This window comes from Podarcis vaucheri, assembly GCF_965113315.1.
Source record: "Podarcis vaucheri genome assembly, chromosome: 11".
In the NCBI taxonomy this organism is placed as follows: domain Eukaryota; kingdom Metazoa; phylum Chordata; class Lepidosauria; order Squamata; family Lacertidae; genus Podarcis; species Podarcis vaucheri.
This window is the reverse complement of record NC_138749.1, coordinates 9,751,635-9,765,912: the sequence shown is the minus strand read 5'-3', so window position 1 is coordinate 9,765,912 and position 14,278 is coordinate 9,751,635.

Below are 14,278 nucleotides of genomic sequence, written 5' to 3'. Positions count from 1 at the left end.
TCCAAGTGATTTCACAATGAAGTGAAAACATACATGAAACAATTCCATATATAAAAACAAACTCAGATCCCACACAGGTAGAAGCAGGGATCAAAATACCCACTTAAAAGGCTTGTTGAAAGAGAAGAGTCTTGAACCAGTGGCAAAAAGACTGTAGAGACTTGCAAAACACTATGCAAAACTGGGGCACTTGATGGCCCCTAGTCATGGGAGGTTTTTGAGATAAGTGTCTGACCCAAGGGCTGGATCCAGTTCCCCATCTCTGCTGTAGTTGTTGGACATCTGTGGAGAGCATAAAGAGACTCAGGCTGCATTTACACCATAGATTTAAAGTACCCACCAACCCAAGAATTCTGGAAACTAGTTTGTGTTCACATCTTCAGAGACATCAACTAGCCATGATCAGCAGCTGGAAGGTGTGATAGGAATTTTATGGTCTTAGATATATGGTAATGTTGTTGTAAATAAAAATATGCCCTTTTCCCTTATGGGGTATCCAAGAGCCCATATAGAGTCCTTACATAGGTTCCCTATTGGTAGGAGAAAATAACAGAGGCCAACCAGAGAATATTGAGAAGCAAAGCAGCTAGTAAGCTTGATCTTTATTGATCTGTTGCAACAGGGTACTCCCCTCACACGCAGGAGAGGAAGAGGACCCAGAACAATGGCCTGCAAGGCCTTATAAAGACTTTTGAAATTCCCCTTCTCTAGATCAGGACCACCCCCAGAAACATGCATACATCACAGAAGGGGTGTAACCTAAGACCACCCCTCAGATACATCCCACCTACATCACAGAAATTTAAATGTTGTTTTTCTCTTCTCCTTGTTTATCTCCTGTCTAGCAGGTTACTTGATTGGATTTTCTGGGGAGCCTGGCCATTCTTTTGTAGTGCTAAAATACTTATTTCCTGGGCCAGGTCACAGGCTCACACCTTATTCAAACACAGATTAAAGGAAGAGACAATGGAGAGGCTTTTTCCATTTTTAACCTTGCAGAGAAAGGATTTGGTCAGTTTAGGAATCAAAATGGTTCCAGGTTGGCTTTCTTGTGCTGATCTATGTATGTGCAGTTATGAACATTACTATATATCTAAAACCATAAAATTCCTATCACAGTGTTCATAACTGCACATACATAGATCAACACAGGAAGACCAACCTGGAACCATTTTGATTCCTAAACTGACCAAATCCTTTCTCTGCAAGGTTAAACTGGAAAAGCCTCCCCATTGTCTCTTTCCTCACAAATCCTGTCTCAAGGATATGTCTGTTTGAATAAGGTGTGAGCCTGTGACCTGGCCCAGGAAATAAGTATTTTACCACTACAAAAGAATGGCCAGGCTCCCCAGGCAATCCAATCAAGTAACTTGCCAGACAGGAGATAAACTGTGACAGGAGAAAAGCAACATTTAAATTTCTGTGATGTAGGTGGGATGTATCTGAGGGGTGGTCTTAGGTTACACCCCTTCTGTGATGTATGCATAATGTTTCTGGGGGTGGTCTTGATCTAGAGAATGGGAATTTCAAAAGTCTTTATAAGCTCTTGCAAGGCATTTTGGGGGGTCCTCTTCCTCTCCTGCGTGTGGTGAGTGAGGACCCTGTTGCAACAGATCAATAAAGATCAGGCTTACTAGCTGCTTTGCTTCTCAATATTCTCTGGTTGGCCTCTGTTATTTTCTCCTACCAATAGGGAACCTATGTAAGGACTCTATATGGGCTCTTGGCTACCCCATAAGGGGAAAGGGCATATTTTTATTTACAACAAAGGCAAGGCATGCTTGCTGGACCTGGATGTTTGATACCTCTTTCCCAGTGACAATTGGGTGACTAATACTCCCCACCCCCCACCCCAGTGGCAATAGCAAAGATGTTGCAGGAATTTATGTATAGTTTTTTGGGGGTTGCCCCTTCAGCGGATATCATACACATGCAGCCCACTACCAAAACCAGCACAATCACTTTTGTGATTTGTCCCCACAAAACACTTCATCACAGTTTCTTCCTATCTATTCAAAGGGTCTCTGCTGCACGACACCAAATGTAAGAATTCACTGATAAATGTATCTATGTACTGGCTCACAGAGAAAACTTCAGAAATTCATATAGACATGTGAGCTCAGCTACTCAGCAGCCCCTCTGCCTGAGTGATAATTCCTGGCATCCTGATACCTGAGTGCCAGACAGGTAGCCATTCCAGAAATAACAAACCCATATGAAGACAAAAGGGTGTGATTAACTTGGCTGGGAAACAGGGAAATGTAAATATCTCTTTTGTTACATTTGATGGGTGTTTGGTGGAGGGCAAGGAGAACCATGGGGCAGGGTCCAGGATGCTCAAATTACTGCCACCAGACCTCCCCTTTCATGATGTAACCATGATGTATTAGCGATGTAGTTTTTTTGGGGGGTGTAACATGGGGATTAGCAGCTAATAAAAGTTTGGGTGCCCTTTTGTTCGGGGCTTCCATCTTGTTCCACCTTGTGGCAGGTGGGAGTCCTGTCGCGACACTCTTCAATAAAGACCAAGCCTACTGGCTGCTGTTTCGCTCTGGTATTCCTGGCTGGTGTTCTTGTTTTTTGTCCTAGGGAGCCCTCAGATTTCTCCGTTAACAAAGAGGACTAGCTTCCCAGGGGCTTCGGAAACAATGCAGCAATTTTTAAAACCCCATGCATTCATTCTCCATGCGCTGCTTATGGACTGCAGAGGCAAATTCAGAGACAACCTTGCTTTGCGCTCAACTCTTGAAGCATTTTCAAAGACTGGCTGCGAAACCAGCAGAGGGTGCACGAGGCACACCAGTCCTTTGATCTACTTTGATCTTGGATAGTTTGTTTGCTGTATTTACATCACTGTCAACAGATCTGATAACTAAAGATGCAGTTGCCAGTCTAGCAGTGGATAAGTTGTGCAATGCCTATGCAAAAGCTAAGTGGGTTTTCCAGTCCCGCTGTTAGAGATACAACCCCAGTTGCTAACTCTGGACCCATATCCACTCCTGAAGTATTATGGGGGCCACTCCCACCCCCACCCTCATAAATACATTGTTTCTGTGGTTTTTATTTTACAGTAATGCTATATTTTTGGCAGACTTTGATGGCAATCATGCAAAGCCGAGAGGCTTTTAATTTTAATTCTACTGGATTCTGACTTTTATTCAGGCTCCGTGGAAAAGCAAATGATCTATGTGTGTTTTCTATCTGCTGGGGAGCATGGCAACATGATGCTGGAGAGTGGGGAGAGAAATAACAATAGGGGGGTGATGCCCACAATACTTCCCCCAAATTCTAAAAGTGCCCACAAGTCCCATTAAGTTTGGCAACCCCTTTCACTAACAGAAAACTGGATTCTGTGAGAGGCATGCTCAGGGGAAACCCAAAGGTTTGCTGGTGTACAATTGTGGGGTTTTTTGTTTGTTTGTTACAGAGGGCTTTATGCGAGGCTCACTAGGCACAACATGTTGATTGTTGGGGTGTGTGGAATGGAGTATCCAGGAAGGGAGCATGGCTGGCTGGCTGGCACCCAAATCAGGAATACAGTGGTACCTTGGTTTAAGAACAGCTTAGTTTATGAACAACTTGGATTAAGAACGCTGTAAACTCGGAAGTAGGTGTTTTGGTTTGTGAACCTTGCCTTGGAATAAGAACATGTTCCGCTTCCTGTTGAGTGTGTTCCATTTGTAAACTGAGTCCCCCGCTGCTATGGGAAAGCACACCTTGGTTTAAGAACACTTTGGTTTAAGAAAGGGCTTCTGGAACGGATTAAGTTCTTAAACCAAGGTACCACTGTACTCCAAAAGGCAACATTTTGTTGCAGGTTCCAGTCTTCACCATCATTTGCTATTGGAAAGCACTGCTGCCTCCAACAAACTATGGATCTGTCCAATCCTCTTTTAAAGTTGGTGGCATCCTAGCTTTTCTTGCAGAAAATTGGTAGCTCGGACTTAAGCAAAACATTATTTAACCTAGATTTGCCATAGAATCATAGAGCTGGAAAGGACCCAAGGGTCATCTAGTCCAACCCCTGAAATGCAAGAATCTCCACTAAAGCATCCGTGACAGGTGGCCACCCACCCTCTGCTTAATGACACAACTCAGATTCCCCCTCCCCCGTAAATAACAAACGAAAAAGAGAGCTTCGACTGGTGCCTTCTCCCCAGCCTCTCCATGGTTCGCTTGCATACTGAATCAGCACAAGGGTTCCTTTATTCCAGATCACAGCAGCCCTGTTCTAACATATTTTTTAATTAACATTCCGTGCAGGAATGCACTTTATTTCTTGTAAACAACTATACATCAAGAAGACCCAGAGTGACTAGCACTGGCCGTAGCTTTTCAGTTGCTGCTCAGGCAGCTGGCAGCTGTTTGTCTCCTCCTTCTGTTGGCCTTGTAGGAAAACATGCTTCCAGACAGGGAAATGATCCACTGGATAACATGGCTGCATTTGTTCATCAACCATCAGACGTGCCTTTGGCCCTTTCTCCACTATACGTTTAAAGCACTATGACCCCAATTTAAATGTTCAAAATCATTACAGGACTGCCTCTCCTGGTCTGTCCCGTAGAGGACCTTAAGGTCCATGAATAACCATAGTTTAGAGGTCCCGGGCCCTAAGGAAGCCAGACTATCCTCCACCAGGGTCAGGGCCTTTTCAGTGATGGCTCCGACCTGATGGGATGCTCTGTCCCATGAGACCAGGGCCCTTCAGGATTTAACCTTCCGCTGGGCCTGTAAGACAGAGCTATTCCACCTGGCCTTTAATTTGAATTCAGCCTATCTTTTATTTCCCTTCTCTTCCCTCCCCTTTTATGATTATTACCCTCTCTGAGACCCCACAGCTAATTCTCCCCTGGCCTCCTCGCTGGCCCAAGTAGGACTAATTCAGCCAACTAGCCCTGGTGACTATCTAATGCTTATTAGATGGATTTTCCCCAAACTGATTTCTGAACTTTGAATTTTATAGTTATTCATGTTTTTATACTGTTTTTTAATGCTGCTTTTACAATTAAGTGTTTTAAATTTGTTGTTAGCCACCCTGAGCCCAGTTTTCTGAACCAGGAAGGGCGGGGTATAAATAAAAAAATATTATAATTTACTATTAATAGGCAGGGCATTCCAGAGTGTAGATTCTGCCATGATGAAACATCCATTCAGTACAAGGGCACAACAGATGTTATGTGGCTCTAGTAATAGTGCCAGTGCTGCAGATCTAAGCAAAACAGAATGACAGAGACCCTAAGCTGTGAACAAGTCTATCATGCTAAGATAGGGTTTGCACATCAGGAGAATCCCAGACCCTAAGATTTTAGGGCCCAAATCAGAGACCTAGGGGTGACCCCTGGTGATATCATAGAATCACAGAATTGTAGAGTTGGAAGGGACCCCAACCCCCTGAAATGTAGGAATCTAAAGCATCCATGACAGATGGCCATCTAACCTCTGCTTAAAAATCTCCAAGGAAGAAGATCATGGAACTTTGAAGTGTCAGGCATAGCCCTAATGGCTTTAGCCCAAACGTAGCAGAGTTTTCCTGCACAGCGAAGAAGCTAGTTGAGGTGGAAATGACTAGTCAGCTAGACTCAGAATAACTATTTACAGGATTTATTAAAAGGAAAAAAAACAGCAGAGTTTCTGCATACAAAGCAAAGCAAATAAATCCTTTCTTTCTCTCTCTCTCTTAACCATACACAGCACTCCTACTCCTTCAACACACCTAACCCCAAACTGTGCTAGCATTCCTAGATAACAGAGTTGAGTGCTGGTCGTTAACCAATCACTGTAAATAGTTTCTAGGTCAAGCAGACCTTGGCTTTCTGCCAAGAGTAAATTGACACTGCCTCGAGTTAATTGTGTGAAGCCAGAATCTGTAAGTTTTCATGAGAATCAATTAACAGAAACTGAACAGAAGAGTCCATCATCTCCCAAGGGAGACCCTTCCACTGTTGAACAGCTCTTGCAGTCAGAAAGTTCTTCCTGATGTTGAGTCAGAATCTCTTTTCTTGTAACTTGAAGCCATTGGTTCAGGTCCTAGCCTCTGAAGCAGGAGAAAACAAGCTTGCTCCATTTTCCAGAAATTTGAAGATGGTGATCATATCTCCTGAATTCATCATGTGAAAGGCTGGGCTGGATGAATCCCAAGCCGGAATTAAGATTGCCGGAGGAAATATCAACAACCTCAGTTATGCAGATGACACAACCTTGATGGCAGAAAGTGAGGAGGAATTAAAGAACCTTTTAATGAGGGTGAAAGAGGAGAGAGCAAAATATGGTCTGAAACTCAACATCAAAAAAACTAAGATCCTGGCCACTGGTCCCATCACCTCCTGGCAAATAGAAGGGGAAGAAATGGAGGCAGTGAGAGATTTTACTTTCTTGGGCTCCATGATCACTGCAGATGGTGACAGCAGTCACGAAATTAAAAGACGCCTGCTTCTTGGGAGAAAAGCAATGACAAACCTATACAGCATCTTAAAAAGCAGAGACATCACTTTGCCGACAAAGGTCTGTATTGTTAAAGCTATGGTTTTCCCAGTAGTGATGTATGGAAGTGAGAGCTGGACCATAAAGAACACTGATCACCGAAGAATTGATGCTTTTGAATTATGGTGCTGGAGGAGACTCTTGAGAGTCCCATGGACTGCAAGAAGATCAAACCTCTCCATTCTGAAAGAAATCAGCTCTGAGTGTTCACTGGAAGGACAGATCCTGAAGCTGAGGCTCCAATACTTTGGCCACCTCATTAGAAGAGAAGACTCCCTGGAAAATGCCCTGATGTTGGGAAAGATTGAGGGCACAAGGAGAAGGGGATGACAGAGGACGAGATGGTTGGACAGTGTTCTCAAAGCTACCAGCATGAGTTTGACCAAGCTGCAGGAGGCAGTGGAAAACAGTAGGGCCTGGCGTGCTCTGGTCCATGGGGTTACGAAGAGTCGGACATGACTAAACAACAACAATCATATCTCCTCTCAGTCTCCATTTCTCCATGCTAAACACACCCAGCTCCCTCAACTCTTCCTCATAAGGCTTGGTTTCCAGACCTCTGATCATCTTAGTCGCCCTCCTCTGCACCTGTTGCAGTTTCTAAATATCCTTCTTAAATTGTGGTGCCCAGAATTGGACACAGTATTCCGGGTGTGGTCTGATCAAGGCAGAACAGAGTGGTACCATGTCATGTCATGGGGTCAGCCCTGGTGATTCTTCCTCTGTACTCCCTCTCACCACTGAATCTTGGAGATGGAGATCAGTTGGAAGCAGGGGGGAGACTCTCCCCAGAGAGTCTATGCACTGATTGGCACCCGACTCCTGCTAGGCTGAAGTTTGCAAGATGCACCCATAGCTCTCTCTCTCCCTCCTTTTTTAATGCACTCTTACCCACCTGGAGATTCAAGCCATCATTGGAGGGGACAGGGCAAACCTTGAAATTTTAGGTCAGCCCTGGAGGTCTATGTGCTAAGCTTCCTTGGTTGCAATTCCCCTGTTTCCTCATAGCCTGCATTTCCCCTGCAATTCCGAGGGTCTCTTTCTAGATAGAATATATAGAAAAAATATGTGCCAATACCAGGTGCAAGGAAGGGAACATGCTAAAGTCTGCAGGGCTTGGGTTGATTTTTCCTCCAGGAACTCTTGTTAATTTGAAACACAAACAGTGCAATACATTTTCTTAATTAGGAACTAGCAATTAGCACTGGAGGAAATTGAGCCTTAATTGAGTTTTTGCCTGTGAAACTTTTAATAGGCTCTTAAAATGTGACACCTAGAAACTTTAATTTCCATTTTGGGCAGTAAATAGAGGTTACTCCTATTTTAGGCTCCACCAGAAACTCATTAACAAAAGGGAGTGTGTTTCTGTGCTCCAGAAGCTGTGTCAATGCAAAGTCATACCTTTGGCCTAGAAATGATATTCCTTTAAAGAAACGGCTTTTTTGTTGGGGAGGCAGGTAATGCAACCATTCTGTGGGATTATATTGTTACAAGTTTAGGTTGGTCATTCTGGATGATGCCTTGAGTTCCCCTTCTAGTTCTGCTGCTGCAAGCAATCTTTCCTTCAGCACAGGGATCAAGCAGTCGGCATATTTTACAAAGTGCTCTCAAAGTGATCAGTGGTTTTACAGGTCACAAAATCTTGCTTCACCAGCCTATTTGGTACATTTGTTTTATGTTTATTGAACACTAAGGCTGGGGGAGCGGAAGGCGAATGCCTGCCTGGCAAAATTCCACTGGAATCTGGCACCTCCTGGTTCAATAAGTGCAAATTATCAGACCTTCTGCTTCTGCTGAACTGCACACACAAGAGGGAAGTTTTTATTCTGCAGCAAATGGCACATTGATTATGAAGCAATCACTTCTGAGAGGAGCTGGCGAGCCTGGCCACTGTAGAAACCTGTACAAGTTAAAAGTCACAATTTTGGGAACCCAGATGTTGGGGGAACTTTTGCACTTGTAATATAAATTTAAGAACTTTTGCACTTGTAATATAAATTTAAGAAATGTGAGTAATTGTGAAAATACGGAAAATTGCCAGATAGGCTGAGGGAAGTCTAAAAGATGGATATGTTAGAAATGGATGTTAAACATGGATGGAATGTATATTGGAAATTGAATAAAAATTAATTATAAAAAAACAAAAACAAAAAACACTATTTTGAGATAACAGTGATATTTTCTTAACCGACTCTTTCAAAAATATTAAAGTTCATAATTGACAAAAAAAGAAGTGCAAATTATCAGACCTTCTGCTTCTGTTGAACTGCACACACAAGAGGGAAATTTTTATTCTGCAGCAAATGGCACATTGCTTATGAAGCAATCATTTCTGATAGGAGCTGGTGAGCCTAGCCACTGTAGAAGCCTGAACAAGTTGAAAGTCACAATTTTGGGAACCCAGACGTTGGGGGAACTTTTGCACTTGTATCATTGTTCCCAGAGCTGTATTGACATCCTTTTACTCAGGAATCAGCAACCTAAGGCCCATGGGCCACAAGCAGCCCATGGGAGTCATTTAGCCAGCCCATGGACCCCCGCCGCCTGCTCGGTTGGCTCCTGTGCATGCAGTTCCGCCTTCCGCGAAGCTGGCCGCCTTTCCATTGGCTGCAGGAAGCTTCTGCAGCCAATGGGAAGCTGCGCATGCCTCCTGAGAGCCAGTGTGGTGTAGTGGTTAAGAGCGGTGGACTCGTAATCTGGTGAACCGGGTTCGCTTCCCCGCTCCTCCACATGCAGCTGCTGGGTGACCTTGGGCCAGTCACACTTCTGTGAAGTCTCTCAGCCCCACTCACCTCACAGAGTGTTTGTTGTGGGGGAGGAAGGGAAAGGAGAAGGTTAGCCGCTTTGAGACTCCTTAGGGTAGTGATAAAGCGGGATATCAAATCCAAACTCTTCTTCTTCTTCCTCCGCGTTTGCGCATATGAGTGCATGTGCGCATGCACACTCTGGCCCACCGCATCATCTGCAGTACCATGAACTGGCCCAAGCCACAAAAACTTTGCCGACCTCTGCTTTTATTTAACCGCAAGAGCACCAGTCCTTTCAGTCATGCAAAATTTTCCCACCACGCAGAACGGAAGGCTGTATTTTCTCTCTCTCTTTTACAGTGGTACCTCGGGTGCTTCAGGTTACAGACTCCATTAACCAGAAATAGTACCTCGGGTTAAGAACCTTGCTTCAGGATGAGAACAGAAATCGGGCTCTGGCAGCATGGCAGCAGCAGGAGGCTCCATTAGCTAAAGTGGTGCTTCAGGTTAAGAACAGTTTCAGGTTAAGAACGGACCTCCGGAACGAATTAAGTACTTAACCCGAGATATCACTGTATAGCAAGAAAATGTTGTCAGAACAGCAGCTTGAAAGAAACCCCTCAGGGCGCACCTGACACCACGGGCAACAAACATGTGGGAGGGAGGGGCAGTGCTGCTCCAATACCTCAGACGGGCTGCTGTCTGCTTATATGTTGACCACACTTCAGCATGACCCAGAGACAGGTGGGGTTGTACACATCGTTACGCACCATTCACATCTCTCGAGTGGTGAGTGGCTCTGGGGTTTCCAAGCGTTCGGTTTCCATGGAATGAAGGTTAGCAGAGACTGCAATGTCTTTAGGGCATTTGGTTCTATTTTTTTTTAGGGTGGTTTTTTAAACTGTTTTATTAAATTTGCTTAGTAACATAACATTATTATATATATTCTGTAAAACAAAGAATACAAAACAAAATTCATTCATACTACAATGCATAACTACATAACATTAATATATATGGTTTCTGAAAAAAAGGCTTACATAACAAAATCAATTCAAAATACCATCCGGTTTACTTCCCCCCCTCCCCACTCCAGCCCTCCCCCTCCCCGGTCAGGCCTTCATTCTTCATATCTTTATCCATGTACACAGTCTGTTCATTCGAGCTTGTATGTTAGGGTTGGCTTCCCCTCTTTCTATCCAGTTCCTGTAAAATACCCATTTATTTGTGATTCTTTGGCATTTATTTTCCCATTTGGTTCTATTTACACATAAAGGCAACCTGGGCAGAGGATGGAGGGGCTCACAGCATCAACACCCCAACTGATCTTGCTTCAGCACTGAATGGATTTTATTATTTTGGTCACAGAGTTTGGATTTGGATTTGATATCCCGCCTTTCACTCCCTTTCAGGAGTCTCAAAGCGGCTAACATTCTCCTTTCCCTTCCTCCCCCACAACAAACACTCTGTGAGGTGAGTGGGGCTGAGAGACTTCACAGAAGTGTGACTGGCCCAAGGTCACCCAGCAGCTGCATGTGGAGGAGCGGAGACACGAACCCAGTTTCCCAGATTACGTGACTACCGCTCTTAACCACTACACCACACTGGCTCTCACAGACCAGTTCCAGACCACATACAATATCAAGGAACTAATAAAACATGATAGGGATACATATGAATTTGCAGTTAGGTATAACAGGGACAATACAGATACAGCAACAGTTAAAAATATATATATAAATTAAAACTTAGTCACTAACATATAACCTAAAATTATCATTTAAGGCCTTAATCATTATGATAGCACAGCTTGTTCCCTAAGTTTTTTGGCAATTGCACAGAATTTGGCTACCCTTAATGTGATCTCAGGATCCTTGTCCTCTACCAGGGATTTTAGACATTGAAGTTCGGATTCATTTGGAGATCTTTGCATAGCAGGGGTAATAAATACCAAGCGTATATCCCCATAGAAACGGCAGCGTAACAAGGCATGAGAGACAGTTTCTACCTCCATCAAGCCGCAGGGGCAGACTCGTTCGTTTACCCTCGAATCTGCCCTGCAATAAGGCAGATAGCAGCACGTTGAATCTAGCAAGGGTAAATGACCGTCTGTATTTAGGTATTTGTAATTTTGACAAATAATTTGCTGGGGTAAATCCTCTCCCATTATCTTTTATTGCTGGGTGTTTATTGCTTCGGCATTGGTCACAGCTTGGGATCCAGCATAGGTCAAGCAGGTCTCTTGTGTCTCCAGCTTCCAAGCTGCTTCCTGCTCAGAGCTCTCACACACTGCTCTGCCTGTTGTTCTCTTACCTCACAGCTGGGTGTGGAGGGGTAGATGAAAGGCCCATTAGCCCTGAGGACACCAACACTTAGTTGTAGCTCTTGCAACCTAGCTTATTCTTTTGAGATGCTGATGAGGGTACTTAGGTGGCCAGCTAAGGCTTTTGTCTTACAAAGAGGCTTGACTGTCTAATCCTGCAACAGGTCACCTCCAGGCTTGATTATTGTAACTCACTCTACGTGGGGCTGCCCTTGAAGCTGACCCAGAAACTCCAGTGGCTGCAGAATGCCGCAGTGAGGCTCCTTACGGGGTTCTTGCCGCGGGATCACATTCACCCAGTGCTATACCAGCTGCACTGGCTCCTGGTGGAGAGCAGGATCAGGTTTAAGGTGCTGGTTTTAACCTTTAAAGCCCTATACGGCCTAGGACCCTCGTACTTGTGGGACTGCCTCTCATGGTATGCCCCACAGAGGACCTTACGGTCTGCAAATAATAACATCTTGGCGATCCCGGGCCTCAGGGAGATTAGGCTGGCCTCACTCTGCCACAAGAGATCAGGGCCCTGCAGGATTTGACATCTTTCCACAGGGCCTGCAAGATAGAGTTGTTCCACTGGCTCTTTTGGTCAGGGCTCAGCCTGACCCTCCCTTCTCTTTTTTTATAAGAACTAGTATGAAAGAGGCCTCCCAGGATATTCACAGGCCCATATAAGAACAGCGTAAACAGTTGGGTCTGATGAGCATTTGTTGTTCCCAACCCTAATCCTGCGGAATTAGGAGGTAATTTAATTATTTTTTGATTTTATACCAATGTTATATATTTGACGTTAGCCGCCCTGAGCCCGGTTTCGGCTGGGATACAAATAAAAGTTGTTGTTTATTATTATTATTATTCCTTGGTTAGACTTTAACCTTTACTGGGTACAGGACCCCAAGAACTCAAAGGGTTGCAGGGCACCATCCAGACTGACTCCCCAGCCCATAACAATACTCTTATTGGAAGTGCTGAGAGCAGAAGGAGGCACACTTTCTGCACTGTTCCTCTGCCCGCTACCTTCCCCGTCTTCCTGCCTCTGCTGTGACCAGCAAGGACCCTATTTTTGCCCAGTAGCAAGCAACGGAGGAGGCAACTGCAAATCGGTCTCCCACTTTCTCTTCCCAGGTTCTCTTTCCTGCCTGTTTCTGCAGCGAAACGCCCACCCACAGACCTCTTAGCAAGTGCAAACTGTGAGATATATGCTCTAATGGAATTTATGGGGAGTTGATTGAAAGAAGCATTTAATCCTTCAGCATTATGCTTTCAAATAAAACAAGTTTTTTGTGTGTGGAAAAGCCCTCTGGGTTGCATACTATTCTGTGCTTCATTCCCTCACAGCAGTTCCCTCAGGATCATGTGTCCTTGTCAAATATATTTCCAGATCCCTGCCTGGCGGTACAGCAGGGCATCCCATAGGCTAGAATCTGTCCCTGTGGCTTTGCATCTTGGATAGTGAGCCGCTGGGATGAGGCAATGGCTAAGAGAGCTTCGGCTGGAAGCAGGAAGGGGAAGATCTGTTCATTTCACTGCCTCGTCCTCCCAGTCTGAAGTTCAGGTCCTCGCCTTTCTGCTTAGTGATTCTTCATTATTAAAAAACCCCCATGTGCAGTGAATCCCTGCTTCTGCGTTTCTTCACTAGCAAATGCTGCACTGGTTGAATTTCTGCCTATCATGCAGCTCATAAAGGCACAGAACTTATTTCATGACACAAGCTAGTCTTGGTATTGCTGCTTCTTATGGACCTTATGCTGTCAAAAAAATAAGGAGCAACAATTGCTTCCTCCAAAGTTGTTGGGGATGACAACAGATAATGAGTAATTTCAATGCTTTTGAATATTTGTTGATCTTTTAACAGCTTTGATTTCCAAAAAAGCTCAACAACTTTGGCTGGCCTGCACCCCCATGCTGTGCGGTGTACATAAAAATGGCTAAAACAGATGGGGAAAATATATCTACCACATAAAACACGTGACGGCAAAGGTGGTGCCATAAAATTAAACACAGACATCTTTTTTCTGCGAGGTGTCTGCATTTTCTCCTTTGCAGAAATTCTAATTCTATTCCTTTGTATGCTTCGTTTTTCTTTGTGGTTGTTTAAGGCGTATATACATAAATTAAGTTTTTAATGCCAGTCTTAAAAACCCAGAAAAAGGTCTCTTAAGCCTTTATTTATTAAATACAAGTTAAACAATGATGGTTAAATAAGAAATAACCAAAACAGGCTGCAGTTCTGCACCCACTTACCTGGAAGTAAGCCCATTGAACTCAGTGGGACTTCCTTTGGAGCAGTGATGAATAGTGTGTTCTGATCATACCTTTAAAATCCGCCCTGCATTCCATGCTGGTGCAGAGCCAGGAAGGCTGCAGTCCTAAATCACACTTACCTGGGAGTAAGCCCTACTGAATACAATGGGACTTCTTTCTCAGTAGGCATGGTTAGGAATCTGCTGTAAACTGCTTGCCTATGAGGACCTGGTGCCTTGCTTTGTCTACTGAGCATCATGTTCATTCCGTGGCATCTTTCCAGCTTCAAAGCATCTCATGTAGGTAAGCTGCAGAAGGAACTCTACCTGAGATCTGGTAAGGGAGGAGGAGAGAGATTGCCAACCAGAGTGGTCAGCACAAAGGACCAGTGCTTTGCCCACTCTAAGACAGCATGTTCATCCCTAACTCAGGAAGACTTTAGGGACGTAATGTGACGGTCACTCCTGAATAAAAGGTAAAGGGACTT